At 50.0% G+C, this 27,090-nt stretch overlaps 14 non-coding genes across 14 annotated transcripts; all 14 read right to left on the bottom strand.

Moving 5' to 3' along the window:
• Positions 1–1,077: 1,077 nt before the first annotated feature.
• Positions 1,078–1,196, bottom strand: LOC126143185 (5S ribosomal RNA). Its single transcript, XR_007529673.1, has one exon. It is a non-coding gene; the product is annotated as a 5S ribosomal RNA (ribosomal RNA).
• Positions 1,197–2,427: 1,231 nt separating this feature from the next.
• LOC126143184 (5S ribosomal RNA) lies at positions 2,428–2,546 on the bottom strand. The gene has a single exon (XR_007529672.1). It is a non-coding gene; the product is annotated as a 5S ribosomal RNA (ribosomal RNA).
• A 2,395-nt stretch (positions 2,547–4,941) lies between these two features.
• LOC126143183 (5S ribosomal RNA) lies at positions 4,942–5,060 on the bottom strand. The gene has a single exon (XR_007529671.1). It is a non-coding gene; the product is annotated as a 5S ribosomal RNA (ribosomal RNA).
• Positions 5,061–6,291: 1,231 nt separating this feature from the next.
• LOC126143182 (5S ribosomal RNA) lies at positions 6,292–6,410 on the bottom strand. The gene has a single exon (XR_007529670.1). It is a non-coding gene; the product is annotated as a 5S ribosomal RNA (ribosomal RNA).
• A 4,775-nt stretch (positions 6,411–11,185) lies between these two features.
• Positions 11,186–11,304, bottom strand: LOC126143181 (5S ribosomal RNA). The gene has a single exon (XR_007529669.1). It is a non-coding gene; the product is annotated as a 5S ribosomal RNA (ribosomal RNA).
• Positions 11,305–12,534: 1,230 nt separating this feature from the next.
• Positions 12,535–12,653, bottom strand: LOC126143180 (5S ribosomal RNA). Its single transcript, XR_007529668.1, has one exon. It is a non-coding gene; the product is annotated as a 5S ribosomal RNA (ribosomal RNA).
• Positions 12,654–13,884: 1,231 nt separating this feature from the next.
• Positions 13,885–14,003, bottom strand: LOC126143179 (5S ribosomal RNA). The gene has a single exon (XR_007529667.1). It is a non-coding gene; the product is annotated as a 5S ribosomal RNA (ribosomal RNA).
• A 1,231-nt stretch (positions 14,004–15,234) lies between these two features.
• On the bottom strand, positions 15,235–15,353 carry LOC126143178 (5S ribosomal RNA). The gene has a single exon (XR_007529666.1). It is a non-coding gene; the product is annotated as a 5S ribosomal RNA (ribosomal RNA).
• A 1,229-nt stretch (positions 15,354–16,582) lies between these two features.
• On the bottom strand, positions 16,583–16,701 carry LOC126143177 (5S ribosomal RNA). The gene has a single exon (XR_007529665.1). It is a non-coding gene; the product is annotated as a 5S ribosomal RNA (ribosomal RNA).
• A 1,231-nt stretch (positions 16,702–17,932) lies between these two features.
• Positions 17,933–18,051, bottom strand: LOC126143196 (5S ribosomal RNA). The gene has a single exon (XR_007529683.1). It is a non-coding gene; the product is annotated as a 5S ribosomal RNA (ribosomal RNA).
• A 1,230-nt stretch (positions 18,052–19,281) lies between these two features.
• LOC126143195 (5S ribosomal RNA) lies at positions 19,282–19,400 on the bottom strand. Its single transcript, XR_007529682.1, has one exon. It is a non-coding gene; the product is annotated as a 5S ribosomal RNA (ribosomal RNA).
• Positions 19,401–20,631: 1,231 nt separating this feature from the next.
• Positions 20,632–20,750, bottom strand: LOC126143194 (5S ribosomal RNA). Its single transcript, XR_007529681.1, has one exon. It is a non-coding gene; the product is annotated as a 5S ribosomal RNA (ribosomal RNA).
• A 1,230-nt stretch (positions 20,751–21,980) lies between these two features.
• LOC126143188 (5S ribosomal RNA) lies at positions 21,981–22,099 on the bottom strand. Its single transcript, XR_007529675.1, has one exon. It is a non-coding gene; the product is annotated as a 5S ribosomal RNA (ribosomal RNA).
• A 2,393-nt stretch (positions 22,100–24,492) lies between these two features.
• On the bottom strand, positions 24,493–24,611 carry LOC126143175 (5S ribosomal RNA). Its single transcript, XR_007529664.1, has one exon. It is a non-coding gene; the product is annotated as a 5S ribosomal RNA (ribosomal RNA).
• Between the last annotated feature and the right edge of the window lie 2,479 nt (positions 24,612–27,090).

Raw genomic sequence — 27,090 nt, 5'->3', positions numbered from 1 at the left:
CTGCCGAACGCGGGTGAGACGCACAACACAGCTGCTCGGTGCACCGCCTGTCATTCGTTTAGTGCGTGTGGCCTCCGACACTCGCTGGCGACGCACCTTGTTCCTGTTATCCGGCGCTGGGCTTGCGCGCGGCCGGGTGGCGGCGGGACTGCGCGGGGTGTGGCAGTGTCCTGCTGGAGCGACGGAAGCTTTCTCACCTGCCTGACACACGCCGCGCTTCCAGATTTTTGCGTAATTTGCGCGGTGCATTTGCATTGGCGCCTGTCCCCCCTTCCGTCCCGACTTGTCCCGACTTTGCTCGACTGCCGCTCGCTGCCGCTCGGGTCGCCGTCCATATGACAGCACAAGCGCGAGAAACGTCTGCGGGAGGAGGCGAGACGACAAAAGAATAAATTTATGATTACAGATCGAATTTGGAGCTGTACGCCGCTGCAGAACGATAGGCAGGCGCTAACGTATTTCGGAGCATACCGCCCGATTCGTACTGTTTTGTCGTTTTCAAAGACTTCCTGGCAAACTTGGTTGGCACATTCTCCTTCAAACTGAGTTAATTACTGCAGTTTCGTACCTTACGGCCGTTTCAAATGCTTAAGGAAGTCTCTTTGTCACAACAGAAAGGTGGTATGGGAAGAGGGCTGGCAGGAGTAGCGACTAAAAAGCGAAAAATGAAGGCAGCCAGAGTTCCCAGGCGCTCACCCTTCCGAGTACTACTAACGTTGTTGCTTCACTTCGGTGATCGGACGAGAACGGAAGATTTTATTTCTTTGTTTTTTTTTTTTTTTTGTTTTTTTTTTTTTGTTTATTTACTTTGCGGAATTTAGCACTGCTACAAAACAGTAGGCCCTGACTTATTTCAGAACTCATCCTTCGATTCGTAGTGTGTCGTTATTTTCAAGGAGTTCTAGGACACATCCTTCGCGCATTCTTGCTCAAACTGAGTTCATTACTGTAATTTCGTATCTGACGTTTGATACAGTAATTTAAAATGCTTGTGGAAGCATCTTTGTCAACACCTGAAAGTTAGTATGAAAAGAGGGCTGGCAGGTGTAGCGACGTAAAAATGAAAAAATGAGGTAGAGCCAACAGCACCCGGTGTTCCCAGGCGGTCACCCATCCAAGTACTAACCGGGCCCGATGTTGCTTAACTTCGGTGATCGGACGAGAACCGGTGTATTCAACATGGTATGGCCGTTGGCGTCCTTATACAGTAGCCGCACCACACAAGAAGCATTCGCCTCTTCTCCCAACACACGCAATCGCCGCTTTCCGTGGCACATTTGACGCAAAGCACGTCCTTCCACCTCGAAGGTGGCGCGGAGTGCGCGCTCGCCTCGGCGTCTCATAGGCGACTGCCGAACGCGGGTGAGACGCACAACACAGCTGCTCGGTGCACCGCCTGTCATTCGTTTAGTGCGTGTGGCCTCCGACACTCGCTGGCGACGCACCTTGTTCCTGTTATCCGGCGCTGGGCTTGCGCGCGGCCGGGTGGCGGCGGGACTGCGCGGGGTGTGGCAGTGTCCTGCTGGAGCGACGGAAGCTTTCTCACCTGCCTGACACACGCCGCGCTTCCAGATTTTTGCGTAATTTGCGCGGTGCATTTGCATTGGCGCCTGTCCCCCCTTCCGTCCCGACTTGTCCCGACTTTGCTCGACTGCCGCTCGCTGCCGCTCGGGTCGCCGTCCATATGACAGCACAAGCGCGAGAAACGTCTGCGGGAGGAGGCGAGACGACAAAAGAATAAATTTATGATTACAGATCGAATTTGGAGCTGTACGCCGCTGCAGAACGATAGGCAGGCGCTAACGTATTTCGGAGCATACCGCCCGATTCGTACTGTTTTGTCGTTTTCAAAGACTTCCTGGCAAACTTGGTTGGCACATTCTCCTTCAAACTGAGTTAATTACTGCAGTTTCGTACCTTACGGCCGTTTCAAATGCTTAAGGAAGTCTCTTTGTCACAACAGAAAGGTGGTATGGGAAGAGGGCTGGCAGGAGTAGCGACTAAAAAGCGAAAAATGAAGGCAGCCAGAGTTCCCAGGCGCTCACCCTTCCGAGTACTACTAACGTTGTTGCTTCACTTCGGTGATCGGACGAGAACGGAAGATTTTATTTCTTTGTTTTTTTTTTTTTTTTTGTTTTTTTTTTTTTGTTTATTTACTTTGCGGAATTTAGCACTGCTACAAAACAGTAGGCCCTGACTTATTTCAGAACTCATCCTTCGATTCGTAGTGTGTCGTTATTTTCAAGGAGTTCTAGGACACATCCTTCGCGCATTCTTGCTCAAACTGAGTTCATTACTGTAATTTCGTATCTGACGTTTGATACAGTAATTTAAAATGCTTGTGGAAGCATCTTTGTCAACACCTGAAAGTTAGTATGAAAAGAGGGCTGGCAGGTGTAGCGACGTAAAAATGAAAAAATGAGGTAGAGCCAACAGCACCCGGTGTTCCCAGGCGGTCACCCATCCAAGTACTAACCGGGCCCGATGTTGCTTAACTTCGGTGATCGGACGAGAACCGGTGTATTCAACATGGTATGGCCGTTGGCGTCCTTATACAGTAGCCGCACCACACAAGAAGCATTCGCCTCTTCTCCCAACACACGCAATCGCCGCTTTCCGTGGCACATTTGACGCAAAGCACGTCCTTCCACCTCGAAGGTGGCGCGGAGTGCGCGCTCGCCTCGGCGTCTCATAGGCGACTGCCGAACGCGGGTGAGACGCACAACACAGCTGCTCGGTGCACCGCCTGTCATTCGTTTAGTGCGTGTGGCCTCCGACACTCGCTGGCGACGCACCTTGTTCCTGTTATCCGGCGCTGGGCTTGCGCGCGGCCGGGTGGCGGCGGGACTGCGCGGGGTGTGGCAGTGTCCTGCTGGAGCGACGGAAGCTTTCTCACCTGCCTGACACACGCCGCGCTTCCAGATTTTTGCGTAATTTGCGCGGTGCATTTGCATTGGCGCCTGTCCCCCCTTCCGTCCCGACTTGTCCCGACTTTGCTCGACTGCCGCTCGCTGCCGCTCGGGTCGCCGTCCATATGACAGCACAAGCGCGAGAAACGTCTGCGGGAGGAGGCGAGACGACAAAAGAATAAATTTATGATTACAGATCGAATTTGGAGCTGTACGCCGCTGCAGAACGATAGGCAGGCGCTAACGTATTTCGGAGCATACCGCCCGATTCGTACTGTTTTGTCGTTTTCAAAGACTTCCTGGCAAACTTGGTTGGCACATTCTCCTTCAAACTGAGTTAATTACTGCAGTTTCGTACCTTACGGCCGTTTCAAATGCTTAAGGAAGTCTCTTTGTCACAACAGAAAGGTGGTATGGGAAGAGGGCTGGCAGGAGTAGCGACTAAAAAGCGAAAAATGAAGGCAGCCAGAGTTCCCAGGCGCTCACCCTTCCGAGTACTACTAACGTTGTTGCTTCACTTCGGTGATCGGACGAGAACGGAAGATTTTATTTCTTTGTTTTTTTTTTTTTTTTTGTTTTTTTTTTTTTTTGTTTATTTACTTTGCGGAATTTAGCACTGCTACAAAACAGTAGGCCCTGACTTATTTCAGAACTCATCCTTCGATTCGTAGTGTGTCGTTATTTTCAAGGAGTTCTAGGACACATCCTTCGCGCATTCTTGCTCAAACTGAGTTCATTACTGTAATTTCGTATCTGACGTTTGATACAGTAATTTAAAATGCTTGTGGAAGCATCTTTGTCAACACCTGAAAGTTAGTATGAAAAGAGGGCTGGCAGGTGTAGCGACGTAAAAATGAAAAAATCGCCGCTTTCCGTGGCACATTTGACGCAAAGCACGTCCTTCCACCTCGAAGGTGGCGCGGAGTGCGCGCTCGCCTCGGCGTCTCATAGGCGACTGCCGAACGCGGGTGAGACGCACAACACAGCTGCTCGGTGCACCGCCTGTCATTCGTTTAGTGCGTGTGGCCTCCGACACTCGCTGGCGACGCACCTTGTTCCTGTTATCCGGCGCTGGGCTTGCGCGCGGCCGGGTGGCGGCGGGACTGCGCGGGGTGTGGCAGTGTCCTGCTGGAGCGACGGAAGCTTTCTCACCTGCCTGACACACGCCGCGCTTCCAGATTTTTGCGTAATTTGCGCGGTGCATTTGCATTGGCGCCTGTCCCCCCTTCCGTCCCGACTTGTCCCGACTTTGCTCGACTGCCGCTCGCTGCCGCTCGGGTCGCCGTCCATATGACAGCACAAGCGCGAGAAACGTCTGCGGGAGGAGGCGAGACGACAAAAGAATAAATTTATGATTACAGATCGAATTTGGAGCTGTACGCCGCTGCAGAACGATAGGCAGGCGCTAACGTATTTCGGAGCATACCGCCCGATTCGTACTGTTTTGTCGTTTTCAAAGACTTCCTGGCAAACTTGGTTGGCACATTCTCCTTCAAACTGAGTTAATTACTGCAGTTTCGTACCTTACGGCCGTTTCAAATGCTTAAGGAAGTCTCTTTGTCACAACAGAAAGGTGGTATGGGAAGAGGGCTGGCAGGAGTAGCGACTAAAAAGCGAAAAATGAAGGCAGCCAGAGTTCCCAGGCGCTCACCCTTCCGAGTACTACTAACGTTGTTGCTTCACTTCGGTGATCGGACGAGAACGGAAGATTTTATTTCTTTGTTTTTTTTTTTTTTTTGTTTTTTTTTTTTTGTTTATTTACTTTGCGGAATTTAGCACTGCTACAAAACAGTAGGCCCTGACTTATTTCAGAACTCATCCTTCGATTCGTAGTGTGTCGTTATTTTCAAGGAGTTCTAGGACACATCCTTCGCGCATTCTTGCTCAAACTGAGTTCATTACTGTAATTTCGTATCTGACGTTTGATACAGTAATTTAAAATGCTTGTGGAAGCATCTTTGTCAACACCTGAAAGTTAGTATGAAAAGAGGGCTGGCAGGTGTAGCGACGTAAAAATGAAAAAATGAGGTAGAGCCAACAGCACCCGGTGTTCCCAGGCGGTCACCCATCCAAGTACTAACCGGGCCCGATGTTGCTTAACTTCGGTGATCGGACGAGAACCGGTGTATTCAACATGGTATGGCCGTTGGCGTCCTTATACAGTAGCCGCACCACACAAGAAGCATTCGCCTCTTCTCCCAACACACGCAATCGCCGCTTTCCGTGGCACATTTGACGCAAAGCACGTCCTTCCACCTCGAAGGTGGCGCGGAGTGCGCGCTCGCCTCGGCGTCTCATAGGCGACTGCCGAACGCGGGTGAGACGCACAACACAGCTGCTCGGTGCACCGCCTGTCATTCGTTTAGTGCGTGTGGCCTCCGACACTCGCTGGCGACGCACCTTGTTCCTGTTATCCGGCGCTGGGCTTGCGCGCGGCCGGGTGGCGGCGGGACTGCGCGGGGTGTGGCAGTGTCCTGCTGGAGCGACGGAAGCTTTCTCACCTGCCTGACACACGCCGCGCTTCCAGATTTTTGCGTAATTTGCGCGGTGCATTTGCATTGGCGCCTGTCCCCCCTTCCGTCCCGACTTGTCCCGACTTTGCTCGACTGCCGCTCGCTGCCGCTCGGGTCGCCGTCCATATGACAGCACAAGCGCGAGAAACGTCTGCGGGAGGAGGCGAGACGACAAAAGAATAAATTTATGATTACAGATCGAATTTGGAGCTGTACGCCGCTGCAGAACGATAGGCAGGCGCTAACGTATTTCGGAGCATACCGCCCGATTCGTACTGTTTTGTCGTTTTCAAAGACTTCCTGGCAAACTTGGTTGGCACATTCTCCTTCAAACTGAGTTAATTACTGCAGTTTCGTACCTTACGGCCGTTTCAAATGCTTAAGGAAGTCTCTTTGTCACAACAGAAAGGTGGTATGGGAAGAGGGCTGGCAGGAGTAGCGACTAAAAAGCGAAAAATGAAGGCAGCCAGAGTTCCCAGGCGCTCACCCTTCCGAGTACTACTAACGTTGTTGCTTCACTTCGGTGATCGGACGAGAACGGAAGATTTTATTTCTTTGTTTTTTTTTTTTTTTTTGTTTTTTTTTTTTTGTTTATTTACTTTGCGGAATTTAGCACTGCTACAAAACAGTAGGCCCTGACTTATTTCAGAACTCATCCTTCGATTCGTAGTGTGTCGTTATTTTCAAGGAGTTCTAGGACACATCCTTCGCGCATTCTTGCTCAAACTGAGTTCATTACTGTAATTTCGTATCTGACGTTTGATACAGTAATTTAAAATGCTTGTGGAAGCATCTTTGTCAACACCTGAAAGTTAGTATGAAAAGAGGGCTGGCAGGTGTAGCGACGTAAAAATGAAAAAATGAGGTAGAGCCAACAGCACCCGGTGTTCCCAGGCGGTCACCCATCCAAGTACTAACCGGGCCCGATGTTGCTTAACTTCGGTGATCGGACGAGAACCGGTGTATTCAACATGGTATGGCCGTTGGCGTCCTTATACAGTAGCCGCACCACACAAGAAGCATTCGCCTCTTCTCCCAACACACGCAATCGCCGCTTTCCGTGGCACATTTGACGCAAAGCACGTCCTTCCACCTCGAAGGTGGCGCGGAGTGCGCGCTCGCCTCGGCGTCTCATAGGCGACTGCCGAACGCGGGTGAGACGCACAACACAGCTGCTCGGTGCACCGCCTGTCATTCGTTTAGTGCGTGTGGCCTCCGACACTCGCTGGCGACGCACCTTGTTCCTGTTATCCGGCGCTGGGCTTGCGCGCGGCCGGGTGGCGGCGGGACTGCGCGGGGTGTGGCAGTGTCCTGCTGGAGCGACGGAAGCTTTCTCACCTGCCTGACACACGCCGCGCTTCCAGATTTTTGCGTAATTTGCGCGGTGCATTTGCATTGGCGCCTGTCCCCCCTTCCGTCCCGACTTGTCCCGACTTTGCTCGACTGCCGCTCGCTGCCGCTCGGGTCGCCGTCCATATGACAGCACAAGCGCGAGAAACGTCTGCGGGAGGAGGCGAGACGACAAAAGAATAAATTTATGATTACAGATCGAATTTGGAGCTGTACGCCGCTGCAGAACGATAGGCAGGCGCTAACGTATTTCGGAGCATACCGCCCGATTCGTACTGTTTTGTCGTTTTCAAAGACTTCCTGGCAAACTTGGTTGGCACATTCTCCTTCAAACTGAGTTAATTACTGCAGTTTCGTACCTTACGGCCGTTTCAAATGCTTAAGGAAGTCTCTTTGTCACAACAGAAAGGTGGTATGGGAAGAGGGCTGGCAGGAGTAGCGACTAAAAAGCGAAAAATGAAGGCAGCCAGAGTTCCCAGGCGCTCACCCTTCCGAGTACTACTAACGTTGTTGCTTCACTTCGGTGATCGGACGAGAACGGAAGATTTTATTTCTTTGTTTTTTTTTTTTTTTTTGTTTTTTTTTTTTTTTGTTTATTTACTTTGCGGAATTTAGCACTGCTACAAAACAGTAGGCCCTGACTTATTTCAGAACTCATCCTTCGATTCGTAGTGTGTCGTTATTTTCAAGGAGTTCTAGGACACATCCTTCGCGCATTCTTGCTCAAACTGAGTTCATTACTGTAATTTCGTATCTGACGTTTGATACAGTAATTTAAAATGCTTGTGGAAGCATCTTTGTCAACACCTGAAAGTTAGTATGAAAAGAGGGCTGGCAGGTGTAGCGACGTAAAAATGAAAAAATCGCCGCTTTCCGTGGCACATTTGACGCAAAGCACGTCCTTCCACCTCGAAGGTGGCGCGGAGTGCGCGCTCGCCTCGGCGTCTCATAGGCGACTGCCGAACGCGGGTGAGACGCACAACACAGCTGCTCGGTGCACCGCCTGTCATTCGTTTAGTGCGTGTGGCCTCCGACACTCGCTGGCGACGCACCTTGTTCCTGTTATCCGGCGCTGGGCTTGCGCGCGGCCGGGTGGCGGCGGGACTGCGCGGGGTGTGGCAGTGTCCTGCTGGAGCGACGGAAGCTTTCTCACCTGCCTGACACACGCCGCGCTTCCAGATTTTTGCGTAATTTGCGCGGTGCATTTGCATTGGCGCCTGTCCCCCCTTCCGTCCCGACTTGTCCCGACTTTGCTCGACTGCCGCTCGCTGCCGCTCGGGTCGCCGTCCATATGACAGCACAAGCGCGAGAAACGTCTGCGGGAGGAGGCGAGACGACAAAAGAATAAATTTATGATTACAGATCGAATTTGGAGCTGTACGCCGCTGCAGAACGATAGGCAGGCGCTAACGTATTTCGGAGCATACCGCCCGATTCGTACTGTTTTGTCGTTTTCAAAGACTTCCTGGCAAACTTGGTTGGCACATTCTCCTTCAAACTGAGTTAATTACTGCAGTTTCGTACCTTACGGCCGTTTCAAATGCTTAAGGAAGTCTCTTTGTCACAACAGAAAGGTGGTATGGGAAGAGGGCTGGCAGGAGTAGCGACTAAAAAGCGAAAAATGAAGGCAGCCAGAGTTCCCAGGCGCTCACCCTTCCGAGTACTACTAACGTTGTTGCTTCACTTCGGTGATCGGACGAGAACGGAAGATTTTATTTCTTTGTTTTTTTTTTTTTTTTTGTTTTTTTTTTTTTTTGTTTATTTACTTTGCGGAATTTAGCACTGCTACAAAACAGTAGGCCCTGACTTATTTCAGAACTCATCCTTCGATTCGTAGTGTGTCGTTATTTTCAAGGAGTTCTAGGACACATCCTTCGCGCATTCTTGCTCAAACTGAGTTCATTACTGTAATTTCGTATCTGACGTTTGATACAGTAATTTAAAATGCTTGTGGAAGCATCTTTGTCAACACCTGAAAGTTAGTATGAAAAGAGGGCTGGCAGGTGTAGCGACGTAAAAATGAAAAAATCGCCGCTTTCCGTGGCACATTTGACGCAAAGCACGTCCTTCCACCTCGAAGGTGGCGCGGAGTGCGCGCTCGCCTCGGCGTCTCATAGGCGACTGCCGAACGCGGGTGAGACGCACAACACAGCTGCTCGGTGCACCGCCTGTCATTCGTTTAGTGCGTGTGGCCTCCGACACTCGCTGGCGACGCACCTTGTTCCTGTTATCCGGCGCTGGGCTTGCGCGCGGCCGGGTGGCGGCGGGACTGCGCGGGGTGTGGCAGTGTCCTGCTGGAGCGACGGAAGCTTTCTCACCTGCCTGACACACGCCGCGCTTCCAGATTTTTGCGTAATTTGCGCGGTGCATTTGCATTGGCGCCTGTCCCCCCTTCCGTCCCGACTTGTCCCGACTTTGCTCGACTGCCGCTCGCTGCCGCTCGGGTCGCCGTCCATATGACAGCACAAGCGCGAGAAACGTCTGCGGGAGGAGGCGAGACGACAAAAGAATAAATTTATGATTACAGATCGAATTTGGAGCTGTACGCCGCTGCAGAACGATAGGCAGGCGCTAACGTATTTCGGAGCATACCGCCCGATTCGTACTGTTTTGTCGTTTTCAAAGACTTCCTGGCAAACTTGGTTGGCACATTCTCCTTCAAACTGAGTTAATTACTGCAGTTTCGTACCTTACGGCCGTTTCAAATGCTTAAGGAAGTCTCTTTGTCACAACAGAAAGGTGGTATGGGAAGAGGGCTGGCAGGAGTAGCGACTAAAAAGCGAAAAATGAAGGCAGCCAGAGTTCCCAGGCGCTCACCCTTCCGAGTACTACTAACGTTGTTGCTTCACTTCGGTGATCGGACGAGAACGGAAGATTTTATTTCTTTGTTTTTTTTTTTTTTTTGTTTTTTTTTTTTTGTTTATTTACTTTGCGGAATTTAGCACTGCTACAAAACAGTAGGCCCTGACTTATTTCAGAACTCATCCTTCGATTCGTAGTGTGTCGTTATTTTCAAGGAGTTCTAGGACACATCCTTCGCGCATTCTTGCTCAAACTGAGTTCATTACTGTAATTTCGTATCTGACGTTTGATACAGTAATTTAAAATGCTTGTGGAAGCATCTTTGTCAACACCTGAAAGTTAGTATGAAAAGAGGGCTGGCAGGTGTAGCGACGTAAAAATGAAAAAATGAGGTAGAGCCAACAGCACCCGGTGTTCCCAGGCGGTCACCCATCCAAGTACTAACCGGGCCCGATGTTGCTTAACTTCGGTGATCGGACGAGAACCGGTGTATTGTTTATTTACTTTGCGGAATTTAGCACTGCTACAAAACAGTAGGCCCTGACTTATTTCAGAACTCATCCTTCGATTCGTAGTGTGTCGTTATTTTCAAGGAGTTCTAGGACACATCCTTCGCGCATTCTTGCTCAAACTGAGTTCATTACTGTAATTTCGTATCTGACGTTTGATACAGTAATTTAAAATGCTTGTGGAAGCATCTTTGTCAACACCTGAAAGTTAGTATGAAAAGAGGGCTGGCAGGTGTAGCGACGTAAAAATGAAAAAATCAGGTAGAGCCAACAGCACCCGGTGTTCCCAGGCGGTCACCCATCCAAGTACTAACCGGGCCCGATGTTGCTTAACTTCGGTGATCGGACGAGAACCGGTGTATTTTTTTTTTTTTCTTTTTTTTTATTTTTTTTTTATTTTTTTTTTGTTTTTTTCTTTTTTTTTATTTTTTTTTTTTTTTTTTTGTTTATTTACTTTGCGGAATTTAGCACTGCTACAAAACAGTAGGCCCTGACTTATTTCAGAACTCATCCTTCGATTCGTAGTGTGTCGTTATTTTCAAGGAGTTCTAGGACACATCCTTCGCGCATTCTTGCTCAAACTGAGTTCATTACTGTAATTTCGTATCTGACGTTTGATACAGTAATTTAAAATGCTTGTGGAAGCATCTTTGTCAACACCTGAAAGTTAGTATGAAAAGAGGGCTGGCAGGTGTAGCGACGTAAAAATGAAAAAATGAGGTAGAGCCAACAGCACCCGGTGTTCCCAGGCGGTCACCCATCCAAGTACTAACCGGGCCCGATGTTGCTTAACTTCGGTGATCGGACGAGAACCGGTGTATTGTTTATTTACTTTGCGGAATTTAGCACTGCTACAAAACAGTAGGCCCTGACTTATTTCAGAACTCATCCTTCGATTCGTAGTGTGTCGTTATTTTCAAGGAGTTCTAGGACACATCCTTCGCGCATTCTTGCTCAAACTGAGTTCATTACTGTAATTTCGTATCTGACGTTTGATACAGTAATTTAAAATGCTTGTGGAAGCATCTTTGTCAACACCTGAAAGTTAGTATGAAAAGAGGGCTGGCAGGTGTAGCGACGTAAAAATGAAAAAATCAGGTAGAGCCAACAGCACCCGGTGTTCCCAGGCGGTCACCCATCCAAGTACTAACCGGGCCCGATGTTGCTTAACTTCGGTGATCGGACGAGAACCGGTGTATTCAACATGGTATGGCCGTTGGCGTCCTTATACAGTAGCCGCACCACACAAGAAGCATTCGCCTCTTCTCCCAACACACGCAATCGCCGCTTTCCGTGGCACATTTGACGCAAAGCACGTCCTTCCACCTCGAAGGTGGCGCGGAGTGCGCGCTCGCCTCGGCGTCTCATAGGCGACTGCCGAACGCGGGTGAGACGCACAACACAGCTGCTCGGTGCACCGCCTGTCATTCGTTTAGTGCGTGTGGCCTCCGACACTCGCTGGCGACGCACCTTGTTCCTGTTATCCGGCGCTGGGCTTGCGCGCGGCCGGGTGGCGGCGGGACTGCGCGGGGTGTGGCAGTGTCCTGCTGGAGCGACGGAAGCTTTCTCACCTGCCTGACACACGCCGCGCTTCCAGATTTTTGCGTAATTTGCGCGGTGCATTTGCATTGGCGCCTGTCCCCCCTTCCGTCCCGACTTGTCCCGACTTTGCTCGACTGCCGCTCGCTGCCGCTCGGGTCGCCGTCCATATGACAGCACAAGCGCGAGAAACGTCTGCGGGAGGAGGCGAGACGACAAAAGAATAAATTTATGATTACAGATCGAATTTGGAGCTGTACGCCGCTGCAGAACGATAGGCAGGCGCTAACGTATTTCGGAGCATACCGCCCGATTCGTACTGTTTTGTCGTTTTCAAAGACTTCCTGGCAAACTTGGTTGGCACATTCTCCTTCAAACTGAGTTAATTACTGCAGTTTCGTACCTTACGGCCGTTTCAAATGCTTAAGGAAGTCTCTTTGTCACAACAGAAAGGTGGTATGGGAAGAGGGCTGGCAGGAGTAGCGACTAAAAAGCGAAAAATGAAGGCAGCCAGAGTTCCCAGGCGCTCACCCTTCCGAGTACTACTAACGTTGTTGCTTCACTTCGGTGATCGGACGAGAACGGAAGATTTTATTTCTTTGTTTTTTTTTTTTTTTTGTTTTTTTTTTTTTGTTTATTTACTTTGCGGAATTTAGCACTGCTACAAAACAGTAGGCCCTGACTTATTTCAGAACTCATCCTTCGATTCGTAGTGTGTCGTTATTTTCAAGGAGTTCTAGGACACATCCTTCGCGCATTCTTGCTCAAACTGAGTTCATTACTGTAATTTCGTATCTGACGTTTGATACAGTAATTTAAAATGCTTGTGGAAGCATCTTTGTCAACACCTGAAAGTTAGTATGAAAAGAGGGCTGGCAGGTGTAGCGACGTAAAAATGAAAAAATGAGGTAGAGCCAACAGCACCCGGTGTTCCCAGGCGGTCACCCATCCAAGTACTAACCGGGCCCGATGTTGCTTAACTTCGGTGATCGGACGAGAACCGGTGTATTCAACATGGTATGGCCGTTGGCGTCCTTATACAGTAGCCGCACCACACAAGAAGCATTCGCCTCTTCTCCCAACACACGCAATCGCCGCTTTCCGTGGCACATTTGACGCAAAGCACGTCCTTCCACCTCGAAGGTGGCGCGGAGTGCGCGCTCGCCTCGGCGTCTCATAGGCGACTGCCGAACGCGGGTGAGACGCACAACACAGCTGCTCGGTGCACCGCCTGTCATTCGTTTAGTGCGTGTGGCCTCCGACACTCGCTGGCGACGCACCTTGTTCCTGTTATCCGGCGCTGGGCTTGCGCGCGGCCGGGTGGCGGCGGGACTGCGCGGGGTGTGGCAGTGTCCTGCTGGAGCGACGGAAGCTTTCTCACCTGCCTGACACACGCCGCGCTTCCAGATTTTTGCGTAATTTGCGCGGTGCATTTGCATTGGCGCCTGTCCCCCCTTCCGTCCCGACTTGTCCCGACTTTGCTCGACTGCCGCTCGCTGCCGCTCGGGTCGCCGTCCATATGACAGCACAAGCGCGAGAAACGTCTGCGGGAGGAGGCGAGACGACAAAAGAATAAATTTATGATTACAGATCGAATTTGGAGCTGTACGCCGCTGCAGAACGATAGGCAGGCGCTAACGTATTTCGGAGCATACCGCCCGATTCGTACTGTTTTGTCGTTTTCAAAGACTTCCTGGCAAACTTGGTTGGCACATTCTCCTTCAAACTGAGTTAATTACTGCAGTTTCGTACCTTACGGCCGTTTCAAATGCTTAAGGAAGTCTCTTTGTCACAACAGAAAGGTGGTATGGGAAGAGGGCTGGCAGGAGTAGCGACTAAAAAGCGAAAAATGAAGGCAGCCAGAGTTCCCAGGCGCTCACCCTTCCGAGTACTACTAACGTTGTTGCTTCACTTCGGTGATCGGACGAGAACGGAAGATTTTATTTCTTTGTTTTTTTTTTTTTTTTTGTTTTTTTTTTTTTGTTTATTTACTTTGCGGAATTTAGCACTGCTACAAAACAGTAGGCCCTGACTTATTTCAGAACTCATCCTTCGATTCGTAGTGTGTCGTTATTTTCAAGGAGTTCTAGGACACATCCTTCGCGCATTCTTGCTCAAACTGAGTTCATTACTGTAATTTCGTATCTGACGTTTGATACAGTAATTTAAAATGCTTGTGGAAGCATCTTTGTCAACACCTGAAAGTTAGTATGAAAAGAGGGCTGGCAGGTGTAGCGACGTAAAAATGAAAAAATGAGGTAGAGCCAACAGCACCCGGTGTTCCCAGGCGGTCACCCATCCAAGTACTAACCGGGCCCGATGTTGCTTAACTTCGGTGATCGGACGAGAACCGGTGTATTCAACATGGTATGGCCGTTGGCGTCCTTATACAGTAGCCGCACCACACAAGAAGCATTCGCCTCTTCTCCCAACACACGCAATCGCCGCTTTCCGTGGCACATTTGACGCAAAGCACGTCCTTCCACCTCGAAGGTGGCGCGGAGTGCGCGCTCGCCTCGGCGTCTCATAGGCGACTGCCGAACGCGGGTGAGACGCACAACACAGCTGCTCGGTGCACCGCCTGTCATTCGTTTAGTGCGTGTGGCCTCCGACACTCGCTGGCGACGCACCTTGTTCCTGTTATCCGGCGCTGGGCTTGCGCGCGGCCGGGTGGCGGCGGGACTGCGCGGGGTGTGGCAGTGTCCTGCTGGAGCGACGGAAGCTTTCTCACCTGCCTGACACACGCCGCGCTTCCAGATTTTTGCGTAATTTGCGCGGTGCATTTGCATTGGCGCCTGTCCCCCCTTCCGTCCCGACTTGTCCCGACTTTGCTCGACTGCCGCTCGCTGCCGCTCGGGTCGCCGTCCATATGACAGCACAAGCGCGAGAAACGTCTGCGGGAGGAGGCGAGACGACAAAAGAATAAATTTATGATTACAGATCGAATTTGGAGCTGTACGCCGCTGCAGAACGATAGGCAGGCGCTAACGTATTTCGGAGCATACCGCCCGATTCGTACTGTTTTGTCGTTTTCAAAGACTTCCTGGCAAACTTGGTTGGCACATTCTCCTTCAAACTGAGTTAATTACTGCAGTTTCGTACCTTACGGCCGTTTCAAATGCTTAAGGAAGTCTCTTTGTCACAACAGAAAGGTGGTATGGGAAGAGGGCTGGCAGGAGTAGCGACTAAAAAGCGAAAAATGAAGGCAGCCAGAGTTCCCAGGCGCTCACCCTTCCGAGTACTACTAACGTTGTTGCTTCACTTCGGTGATCGGACGAGAACGGAAGATTTTATTTCTTTGTTTTTTTTTTTTTTTTTGTTTTTTTTTTTTTGTTTATTTACTTTGCGGAATTTAGCACTGCTACAAAACAGTAGGCCCTGACTTATTTCAGAACTCATCCTTCGATTCGTAGTGTGTCGTTATTTTCAAGGAGTTCTAGGACACATCCTTCGCGCATTCTTGCTCAAACTGAGTTCATTACTGTAATTTCGTATCTGACGTTTGATACAGTAATTTAAAATGCTTGTGGAAGCATCTTTGTCAACACCTGAAAGTTAGTATGAAAAGAGGGCTGGCAGGTGTAGCGACGTAAAAATGAAAAAATGAGGTAGAGCCAACAGCACCCGGTGTTCCCAGGCGGTCACCCATCCAAGTACTAACCGGGCCCGATGTTGCTTAACTTCGGTGATCGGACGAGAACCGGTGTATTCAACATGGTATGGCCGTTGGCGTCCTTATACAGTAGCCGCACCACACAAGAAGCATTCGCCTCTTCTCCCAACACACGCAATCGCCGCTTTCCGTGGCACATTTGACGCAAAGCACGTCCTTCCACCTCGAAGGTGGCGCGGAGTGCGCGCTCGCCTCGGCGTCTCATAGGCGACTGCCGAACGCGGGTGAGACGCACAACACAGCTGCTCGGTGCACCGCCTGTCATTCGTTTAGTGCGTGTGGCCTCCGACACTCGCTGGCGACGCACCTTGTTCCTGTTATCCGGCGCTGGGCTTGCGCGCGGCCGGGTGGCGGCGGGACTGCGCGGGGTGTGGCAGTGTCCTGCTGGAGCGACGGAAGCTTTCTCACCTGCCTGACACACGCCGCGCTTCCAGATTTTTGCGTAATTTGCGCGGTGCATTTGCATTGGCGCCTGTCCCCCCTTCCGTCCCGACTTGTCCCGACTTTGCTCGACTGCCGCTCGCTGCCGCTCGGGTCGCCGTCCATATGACAGCACAAGCGCGAGAAACGTCTGCGGGAGGAGGCGAGACGACAAAAGAATAAATTTATGATTACAGATCGAATTTGGAGCTGTACGCCGCTGCAGAACGATAGGCAGGCGCTAACGTATTTCGGAGCATACCGCCCGATTCGTACTGTTTTGTCGTTTTCAAAGACTTCCTGGCAAACTTGGTTGGCACATTCTCCTTCAAACTGAGTTAATTACTGCAGTTTCGTACCTTACGGCCGTTTCAAATGCTTAAGGAAGTCTCTTTGTCACAACAGAAAGGTGGTATGGGAAGAGGGCTGGCAGGAGTAGCGACTAAAAAGCGAAAAATGAAGGCAGCCAGAGTTCCCAGGCGCTCACCCTTCCGAGTACTACTAACGTTGTTGCTTCACTTCGGTGATCGGACGAGAACGGAAGATTTTATTTCTTTGTTTTTTTTTTTTTTTTGTTTTTTTTTTTTGTTTATTTACTTTGCGGAATTTAGCACTGCTACAAAACAGTAGGCCCTGACTTATTTCAGAACTCATCCTTCGATTCGTAGTGTGTCGTTATTTTCAAGGAGTTCTAGGACACATCCTTCGCGCATTCTTGCTCAAACTGAGTTCATTACTGTAATTTCGTATCTGACGTTTGATACAGTAATTTAAAATGCTTGTGGAAGCATCTTTGTCAACACCTGAAAGTTAGTATGAAAAGAGGGCTGGCAGGTGTAGCGACGTAAAAATGAAAAAATGAGGTAGAGCCAACAGCACCCGGTGTTCCCAGGCGGTCACCCATCCAAGTACTAACCGGGCCCGATGTTGCTTAACTTCGGTGATCGGACGAGAACCGGTGTATTCAACATGGTATGGCCGTTGGCGTCCTTATACAGTAGCCGCACCACACAAGAAGCATTCGCCTCTTCTCCCAACACACGCAATCGCCGCTTTCCGTGGCACATTTGACGCAAAGCACGTCCTTCCACCTCGAAGGTGGCGCGGAGTGCGCGCTCGCCTCGGCGTCTCATAGGCGACTGCCGAACGCGGGTGAGACGCACAACACAGCTGCTCGGTGCACCGCCTGTCATTCGTTTAGTGCGTGTGGCCTCCGACACTCGCTGGCGACGCACCTTGTTCCTGTTATCCGGCGCTGGGCTTGCGCGCGGCCGGGTGGCGGCGGGACTGCGCGGGGTGTGGCAGTGTCCTGCTGGAGCGACGGAAGCTTTCTCACCTGCCTGACACACGCCGCGCTTCCAGATTTTTGCGTAATTTGCGCGGTGCATTTGCATTGGCGCCTGTCCCCCCTTCCGTCCCGACTTGTCCCGACTTTGCTCGACTGCCGCTCGCTGCCGCTCGGGTCGCCGTCCATATGACAGCACAAGCGCGAGAAACGTCTGCGGGAGGAGGCGAGACGACAAAAGAATAAATTTATGATTACAGATCGAATTTGGAGCTGTACGCCGCTGCAGAACGATAGGCAGGCGCTAACGTATTTCGGAGCATACCGCCCGATTCGTACTGTTTTGTCGTTTTCAAAGACTTCCTGGCAAACTTGGTTGGCACATTCTCCTTCAAACTGAGTTAATTACTGCAGTTTCGTACCTTACGGCCGTTTCAAATGCTTAAGGAAGTCTCTTTGTCACAACAGAAAGGTGGTATGGGAAGAGGGCTGGCAGGAGTAGCGACTAAAAAGCGAAAAATGAAGGCAGCCAGAGTTCCCAGGCGCTCACCCTTCCGAGTACTACTAACGTTGTTGCTTCACTTCGGTGATCGGACGAGAACGGAAGATTTTATTTCTTTGTTTTTTTTTTTTTTTTTGTTTTTTTTTTTTTGTTTATTTACTTTGCGGAATTTAGCACTGCTACAAAACAGTAGGCCCTGACTTATTTCAGAACTCATCCTTCGATTCGTAGTGTGTCGTTATTTTCAAGGAGTTCTAGGACACATCCTTCGCGCATTCTTGCTCAAACTGAGTTCATTACTGTAATTTCGTATCTGACGTTTGATACAGTAATTTAAAATGCTTGTGGAAGCATCTTTGTCAACACCTGAAAGTTAGTATGAAAAGAGGGCTGGCAGGTGTAGCGACGTAAAAATGAAAAAATGAGGTAGAGCCAACAGCACCCGGTGTTCCCAGGCGGTCACCCATCCAAGTACTAACCGGGCCCGATGTTGCTTAACTTCGGTGATCGGACGAGAACCGGTGTATTCAACATGGTATGGCCGTTGGCGTCCTTATACAGTAGCCGCACCACACAAGAAGCATTCGCCTCTTCTCCCAACACACGCAATCGCCGCTTTCCGTGGCACATTTGACGCAAAGCACGTCCTTCCACCTCGAAGGTGGCGCGGAGTGCGCGCTCGCCTCGGCGTCTCATAGGCGACTGCCGAACGCGGGTGAGACGCACAACACAGCTGCTCGGTGCACCGCCTGTCATTCGTTTAGTGCGTGTGGCCTCCGACACTCGCTGGCGACGCACCTTGTTCCTGTTATCCGGCGCTGGGCTTGCGCGCGGCCGGGTGGCGGCGGGACTGCGCGGGGTGTGGCAGTGTCCTGCTGGAGCGACGGAAGCTTTCTCACCTGCCTGACACACGCCGCGCTTCCAGATTTTTGCGTAATTTGCGCGGTGCATTTGCATTGGCGCCTGTCCCCCCTTCCGTCCCGACTTGTCCCGACTTTGCTCGACTGCCGCTCGCTGCCGCTCGGGTCGCCGTCCATATGACAGCACAAGCGCGAGAAACGTCTGCGGGAGGAGGCGAGACGACAAAAGAATAAATTTATGATTACAGATCGAATTTGGAGCTGTACGCCGCTGCAGAACGATAGGCAGGCGCTAACGTATTTCGGAGCATACCGCCCGATTCGTACTGTTTTGTCGTTTTCAAAGACTTCCTGGCAAACTTGGTTGGCACATTCTCCTTCAAACTGAGTTAATTACTGCAGTTTCGTACCTTACGGCCGTTTCAAATGCTTAAGGAAGTCTCTTTGTCACAACAGAAAGGTGGTATGGGAAGAGGGCTGGCAGGAGTAGCGACTAAAAAGCGAAAAATGAAGGCAGCCAGAGTTCCCAGGCGCTCACCCTTCCGAGTACTACTAACGTTGTTGCTTCACTTCGGTGATCGGACGAGAACGGAAGATTTTATTTCTTTGTTTTTTTTTTTTTTTTGTTTTTTTTTTTTTGTTTATTTACTTTGCGGAATTTAGCACTGCTACAAAACAGTAGGCCCTGACTTATTTCAGAACTCATCCTTCGATTCGTAGTGTGTCGTTATTTTCAAGGAGTTCTAGGACACATCCTTCGCGCATTCTTGCTCAAACTGAGTTCATTACTGTAATTTCGTATCTGACGTTTGATACAGTAATTTAAAATGCTTGTGGAAGCATCTTTGTCAACACCTGAAAGTTAGTATGAAAAGAGGGCTGGCAGGTGTAGCGACGTAAAAATGAAAAAATGAGGTAGAGCCAACAGCACCCGGTGTTCCCAGGCGGTCACCCATCCAAGTACTAACCGGGCCCGATGTTGCTTAACTTCGGTGATCGGACGAGAACCGGTGTATTCAACATGGTATGGCCGTTGGCGTCCTTATACAGTAGCCGCACCACACAAGAAGCATTCGCCTCTTCTCCCAACACACGCAATCGCCGCTTTCCGTGGCACATTTGACGCAAAGCACGTCCTTCCACCTCGAAGGTGGCGCGGAGTGCGCGCTCGCCTCGGCGTCTCATAGGCGACTGCCGAACGCGGGTGAGACGCACAACACAGCTGCTCGGTGCACCGCCTGTCATTCGTTTAGTGCGTGTGGCCTCCGACACTCGCTGGCGACGCACCTTGTTCCTGTTATCCGGCGCTGGGCTTGCGCGCGGCCGGGTGGCGGCGGGACTGCGCGGGGTGTGGCAGTGTCCTGCTGGAGCGACGGAAGCTTTCTCACCTGCCTGACACACGCCGCGCTTCCAGATTTTTGCGTAATTTGCGCGGTGCATTTGCATTGGCGCCTGTCCCCCCTTCCGTCCCGACTTGTCCCGACTTTGCTCGACTGCCGCTCGCTGCCGCTCGGGTCGCCGTCCATATGACAGCACAAGCGCGAGAAACGTCTGCGGGAGGAGGCGAGACGACAAAAGAATAAATTTATGATTACAGATCGAATTTGGAGCTGTACGCCGCTGCAGAACGATAGGCAGGCGCTAACGTATTTCGGAGCATACCGCCCGATTCGTACTGTTTTGTCGTTTTCAAAGACTTCCTGGCAAACTTGGTTGGCACATTCTCCTTCAAACTGAGTTAATTACTGCAGTTTCGTACCTTACGGCCGTTTCAAATGCTTAAGGAAGTCTCTTTGTCACAACAGAAAGGTGGTATGGGAAGAGGGCTGGCAGGAGTAGCGACTAAAAAGCGAAAAATGAAGGCAGCCAGAGTTCCCAGGCGCTCACCCTTCCGAGTACTACTAACGTTGTTGCTTCACTTCGGTGATCGGACGAGAACGGAAGATTTTATTTCTTTGTTTTTTTTTTTTTTTTTGTTTTTTTTTTTTTGTTTATTTACTTTGCGGAATTTAGCACTGCTACAAAACAGTAGGCCCTGACTTATTTCAGAACTCATCCTTCGATTCGTAGTGTGTCGTTATTTTCAAGGAGTTCTAGGACACATCCTTCGCGCATTCTTGCTCAAACTGAGTTCATTACTGTAATTTCGTATCTGACGTTTGATACAGTAATTTAAAATGCTTGTGGAAGCATCTTTGTCAACACCTGAAAGTTAGTATGAAAAGAGGGCTGGCAGGTGTAGCGACGTAAAAATGAAAAAATGAGGTAGAGCCAACAGCACCCGGTGTTCCCAGGCGGTCACCCATCCAAGTACTAACCGGGCCCGATGTTGCTTAACTTCGGTGATCGGACGAGAACCGGTGTATTCAACATGGTATGGCCGTTGGCGTCCTTATACAGTAGCCGCACCACACAAGAAGCATTCGCCTCTTCTCCCAACACACGCAATCGCCGCTTTCCGTGGCACATTTGACGCAAAGCACGTCCTTCCACCTCGAAGGTGGCGCGGAGTGCGCGCTCGCCTCGGCGTCTCATAGGCGACTGCCGAACGCGGGTGAGACGCACAACACAGCTGCTCGGTGCACCGCCTGTCATTCGTTTAGTGCGTGTGGCCTCCGACACTCGCTGGCGACGCACCTTGTTCCTGTTATCCGGCGCTGGGCTTGCGCGCGGCCGGGTGGCGGCGGGACTGCGCGGGGTGTGGCAGTGTCCTGCTGGAGCGACGGAAGCTTTCTCACCTGCCTGACACACGCCGCGCTTCCAGATTTTTGCGTAATTTGCGCGGTGCATTTGCATTGGCGCCTGTCCCCCCTTCCGTCCCGACTTGTCCCGACTTTGCTCGACTGCCGCTCGCTGCCGCTCGGGTCGCCGTCCATATGACAGCACAAGCGCGAGAAACGTCTGCGGGAGGAGGCGAGACGACAAAAGAATAAATTTATGATTACAGATCGAATTTGGAGCTGTACGCCGCTGCAGAACGATAGGCAGGCGCTAACGTATTTCGGAGCATACCGCCCGATTCGTACTGTTTTGTCGTTTTCAAAGACTTCCTGGCAAACTTGGTTGGCACATTCTCCTTCAAACTGAGTTAATTACTGCAGTTTCGTACCTTACGGCCGTTTCAAATGCTTAAGGAAGTCTCTTTGTCACAACAGAAAGGTGGTATGGGAAGAGGGCTGGCAGGAGTAGCGACTAAAAAGCGAAAAATGAAGGCAGCCAGAGTTCCCAGGCGCTCACCCTTCCGAGTACTACTAACGTTGTTGCTTCACTTCGGTGATCGGACGAGAACGGAAGATTTTATTTCTTTGTTTTTTTTTTTTTTTTGTTTTTTTTTTTTTGTTTATTTACTTTGCGGAATTTAGCACTGCTACAAAACAGTAGGCCCTGACTTATTTCAGAACTCATCCTTCGATTCGTAGTGTGTCGTTATTTTCAAGGAGTTCTAGGACACATCCTTCGCGCATTCTTGCTCAAACTGAGTTCATTACTGTAATTTCGTATCTGACGTTTGATACAGTAATTTAAAATGCTTGTGGAAGCATCTTTGTCAACACCTGAAAGTTAGTATGAAAAGAGGGCTGGCAGGTGTAGCGACGTAAAAATGAAAAAATGAGGTAGAGCCAACAGCACCCGGTGTTCCCAGGCGGTCACCCATCCAAGTACTAACCGGGCCCGATGTTGCTTAACTTCGGTGATCGGACGAGAACCGGTGTATTCAACATGGTATGGCCGTTGGCGTCCTTATACAGTAGCCGCACCACACAAGAAGCATTCGCCTCTTCTCCCAACACACGCAATCGCCGCTTTCCGTGGCACATTTGACGCAAAGCACGTCCTTCCACCTCGAAGGTGGCGCGGAGTGCGCGCTCGCCTCGGCGTCTCATAGGCGACTGCCGAACGCGGGTGAGACGCACAACACAGCTGCTCGGTGCACCGCCTGTCATTCGTTTAGTGCGTGTGGCCTCCGACACTCGCTGGCGACGCACCTTGTTCCTGTTATCCGGCGCTGGGCTTGCGCGCGGCCGGGTGGCGGCGGGACTGCGCGGGGTGTGGCAGTGTCCTGCTGGAGCGACGGAAGCTTTCTCACCTGCCTGACACACGCCGCGCTTCCAGATTTTTGCGTAATTTGCGCGGTGCATTTGCATTGGCGCCTGTCCCCCCCTTCCGTCCCGACTTGTCCCGACTTTGCTCGACTGCCGCTCGCTGCCGCTCGGGTCGCCGTCCATATGACAGCACAAGCGCGAGAAACGTCTGCGGGAGGAGGCGAGACGACAAAAGAATAAATTTATGATTACAGATCGAATTTGGAGCTGTACGCCGCTGCAGAACGATAGGCAGGCGCTAACGTATTTCGGAGCATACCGCCCGATTCGTACTGTTTTGTCGTTTTCAAAGACTTCCTGGCAAACTTGGTTGGCACATTCTCCTTCAAACTGAGTTAATTACTGCAGTTTCGTACCTTACGGCCGTTTCAAATGCTTAAGGAAGTCTCTTTGTCACAACAGAAAGGTGGTATGGGAAGAGGGCTGGCAGGAGTAGCGACTAAAAAGCGAAAAATGAAGGCAGCCAGAGTTCCCAGGCGCTCACCCTTCCGAGTACTACTAACGTTGTTGCTTCACTTCGGTGATCGGACGAGAACGGAAGATTTTATTTCTTTGTTTTTTTTTTTTTTTTGTTTTTTTTTTTTTTGTTTATTTACTTTGCGGAATTTAGCACTGCTACAAAACAGTAGGCCCTGACTTATTTCAGAACTCATCCTTCGATTCGTAGTGTGTCGTTATTTTCAAGGAGTTCTAGGACACATCCTTCGCGCATTCTTGCTCAAACTGAGTTCATTACTGTAATTTCGTATCTGACGTTTGATACAGTAATTTAAAATGCTTGTGGAAGCATCTTTGTCAACACCTGAAAGTTAGTATGAAAAGAGGGCTGGCAGGTGTAGCGACGTAAAAATGAAAAAATCGCCGCTTTCCGTGGCACATTTGACGCAAAGCACGTCCTTCCACCTCGAAGGTGGCGCGGAGTGCGCGCTCGCCTCGGCGTCTCATAGGCGACTGCCGAACGCGGGTGAGACGCACAACACAGCTGCTCGGTGCACCGCCTGTCATTCGTTTAGTGCGTGTGGCCTCCGACACTCGCTGGCGACGCACCTTGTTCCTGTTATCCGGCGCTGGGCTTGCGCGCGGCCGGGTGGCGGCGGGACTGCGCGGGGTGTGGCAGTGTCCTGCTGGAGCGACGGAAGCTTTCTCACCTGCCTGACACACGCCGCGCTTCCAGATTTTTGCGTAATTTGCGCGGTGCATTTGCATTGGCGCCTGTCCCCCCTTCCGTCCCGACTTGTCCCGACTTTGCTCGACTGCCGCTCGCTGCCGCTCGGGTCGCCGTCCATATGACAGCACAAGCGCGAGAAACGTCTGCGGGAGGAGGCGAGACGACAAAAGAATAAATTTATGATTACAGATCGAATTTGGAGCTGTACGCCGCTGCAGAACGATAGGCAGGCGCTAACGTATTTCGGAGCATACCGCCCGATTCGTACTGTTTTGTCGTTTTCAAAGACTTCCTGGCAAACTTGGTTGGCACATTCTCCTTCAAACTGAGTTAATTACTGCAGTTTCGTACCTTACGGCCGTTTCAAATGCTTAAGGAAGTCTCTTTGTCACAACAGAAAGGTGGTATGGGAAGAGGGCTGGCAGGAGTAGCGACTAAAAAGCGAAAAATGAAGGCAGCCAGAGTTCCCAGGCGCTCACCCTTCCGAGTACTACTAACGTTGTTGCTTCACTTCGGTGATCGGACGAGAACGGAAGATTTTATTTCTTTGTTTTTTTTTTTTTTTGTTTTTTTTTTTTTGTTTATTTACTTTGCGGAATTTAGCACTGCTACAAAACAGTAGGCCCTGACTTATTTCAGAACTCATCCTTCGATTCGTAGTGTGTCGTTATTTTCAAGGAGTTCTAGGACACATCCTTCGCGCATTCTTGCTCAAACTGAGTTCATTACTGTAATTTCGTATCTGACGTTTGATACAGTAATTTAAAATGCTTGTGGAAGCATCTTTGTCAACACCTGAAAGTTAGTATGAAAAGAGGGCTGGCAGGTGTAGCGACGTAAAAATGAAAAAATGAGGTAGAGCCAACAGCACCCGGTGTTCCCAGGCGGTCACCCATCCAAGTACTAACCGGGCCCGATGTTGCTTAACTTCGGTGATCGGACGAGAACCGGTGTATTCAACATGGTATGGCCGTTGGCGTCCTTATACAGTAGCCGCACCACACAAGAAGCATTCGCCTCTTCTCCCAACACACGCAATCGCCGCTTTCCGTGGCACATTTGACGCAAAGCACGTCCTTCCACCTCGAAGGTGGCGCGGAGTGCGCGCTCGCCTCGGCGTCTCATAGGCGACTGCCGAACGCGGGTGAGACGCACAACACAGCTGCTCGGTGCACCGCCTGTCATTCGTTTAGTGCGTGTGGCCTCCGACACTCGCTGGCGACGCACCTTGTTCCTGTTATCCGGCGCTGGGCTTGCGCGCGGCCGGGTGGCGGCGGGACTGCGCGGGGTGTGGCAGTGTCCTGCTGGAGCGACGGAAGCTTTCTCACCTGCCTGACACACGCCGCGCTTCCAGATTTTTGCGTAATTTGCGCGGTGCATTTGCATTGGCGCCTGTCCCCCCTTCCGTCCCGACTTGTCCCGACTTTGCTCGACTGCCGCTCGCTGCCGCTCGGGTCGCCGTCCATATGACAGCACAAGCGCGAGAAACGTCTGCGGGAGGAGGCGAGACGACAAAAGAATAAATTTATGATTACAGATCGAATTTGGAGCTGTACGCCGCTGCAGAACGATAGGCAGGCGCTAACGTATTTCGGAGCATACCGCCCGATTCGTACTGTTTTGTCGTTTTCAAAGACTTCCTGGCAAACTTGGTTGGCACATTCTCCTTCAAACTGAGTTAATTACTGCAGTTTCGTACCTTACGGCCGTTTCAAATGCTTAAGGAAGTCTCTTTGTCACAACAGAAAGGTGGTATGGGAAGAGGGCTGGCAGGAGTAGCGACTAAAAAGCGAAAAATGAAGGCAGCCAGAGTTCCCAGGCGCTCACCCTTCCGAGTACTACTAACGTTGTTGCTTCACTTCGGTGATCGGACGAGAACGGAAGATTTTATTTCTTTGTTTTTTTTTTTTTTTTGTTTTTTTTTTTTTGTTTATTTACTTTGCGGAATTTAGCACTGCTACAAAACAGTAGGCCCTGACTTATTTCAGAACTCATCCTTCGATTCGTAGTGTGTCGTTATTTTCAAGGAGTTCTAGGACACATCCTTCGCGCATTCTTGCTCAAACTGAGTTCATTACTGTAATTTCGTATCTGACGTTTGATACAGTAATTTAAAATGCTTGTGGAAGCATCTTTGTCAACACCTGAAAGTTAGTATGAAAAGAGGGCTGGCAGGTGTAGCGACGTAAGTGATTTGTAAAAGGTATAGTTTAATGTTTGTCAGGGCCATTCTTTTGCAGGGATTTTTAGATAGTCAGATTGCGTTGCGCTAAAATTATTGTGTGCCAGGTTAAGCACAGTCTTGTACAATTGTTCTAAGTGGACATTTCATATGTAAAATTATTCAAAGGGGACGTTTCATATGTCGACCCTTAGCCTAGGATACCTCACTGGAATCTTCTGATTTTTTTCTTGTAGTTTGTGTATTTAGTGTAGCTTTTGTTTATTGCTAGCGCGTAATTGTAGAGGGAATCTCCTTTGTAGTTGCAGCCTTTCATTGTTGTACCGTAAAACAGTTGTGGCATGCATGTAGATTTGCACCAAGTATTTCGCAGCTGCAATTAACTAGATATTATTTTCAGTGCTATGTTAATGTGTTCTCTTATTTTTGCTATTCAAATTGTGCTTTTCTGTGTTATCGTGTGAAATATTGTGACAATAATGGCGTGTGAAAAACGTAACACTCGGCTCCAAAGTAAACTAAGAAACGACAGTGAAGACGAAAGCAATGTGTTAGCGCCACTGTGTAATGAGTTAACTAATGTTCAAAGTAGTAATTTGGTAACTGTGCATAGGGAAATGGAGCGGGCGTCAAACAATGGCGTAGACAGTCAAACAGGTAGTGAACAAGGAAGCATTATCGATCGATCGGTCGGCAACAGCTCGCCTCAGGAATCCGAAATGACAGAACACAATACTGCAAATACTGTAGACTTCGGTTTTGGGTCCTCACCTTTTTCTCAAATGAGTCAAGACACATTTTCTGCTTGTCAAAATGTGAATGTTGCCGGTGAAAATGCACTGCTAAAAAGCATAGAGAAACAGATTCCAGACACTAATACATTATTATTGCAATTAATGCAACAAATGGAACAAAATCAGAGACAGATGGACAAAATCTTCAAAAGTTAGACACAATGGAACAAAATCAGAGACAAACACAGCAAAAGCTTCAAAAGTTAGACACAATGGAACAAAAGCTTCAAAAGTTAGACTCAGTGGAACATATGCTTGAACAAACACGTGAAGATTTAACTACTGAGTTACATAAAATAGAATCGAAATGTCAGAAAGTCTGTAATGACGTAAAAACACAAATTTGTGAGCATTTCCAACCTATTTTTTTCGCGTCATGAGAATGTATTACAGAATCACGAAGCAGCCATAAAAGAACTGCAAACCATTGTTCATGAAAATCATGAGACCTTGTGGGCTAAAATTGACTCAGTTGCATCTA

The sequence above is a fragment of the Schistocerca cancellata genome, unplaced genomic scaffold (assembly GCF_023864275.1).
Source record: "Schistocerca cancellata isolate TAMUIC-IGC-003103 unplaced genomic scaffold, iqSchCanc2.1 HiC_scaffold_787, whole genome shotgun sequence".
NCBI lineage: Eukaryota > Metazoa > Arthropoda > Insecta > Orthoptera > Acrididae > Schistocerca > Schistocerca cancellata.
Note: the sequence above shows the minus strand (reverse complement) of the source record. Positions and strands in the feature narration are given on the sequence as shown.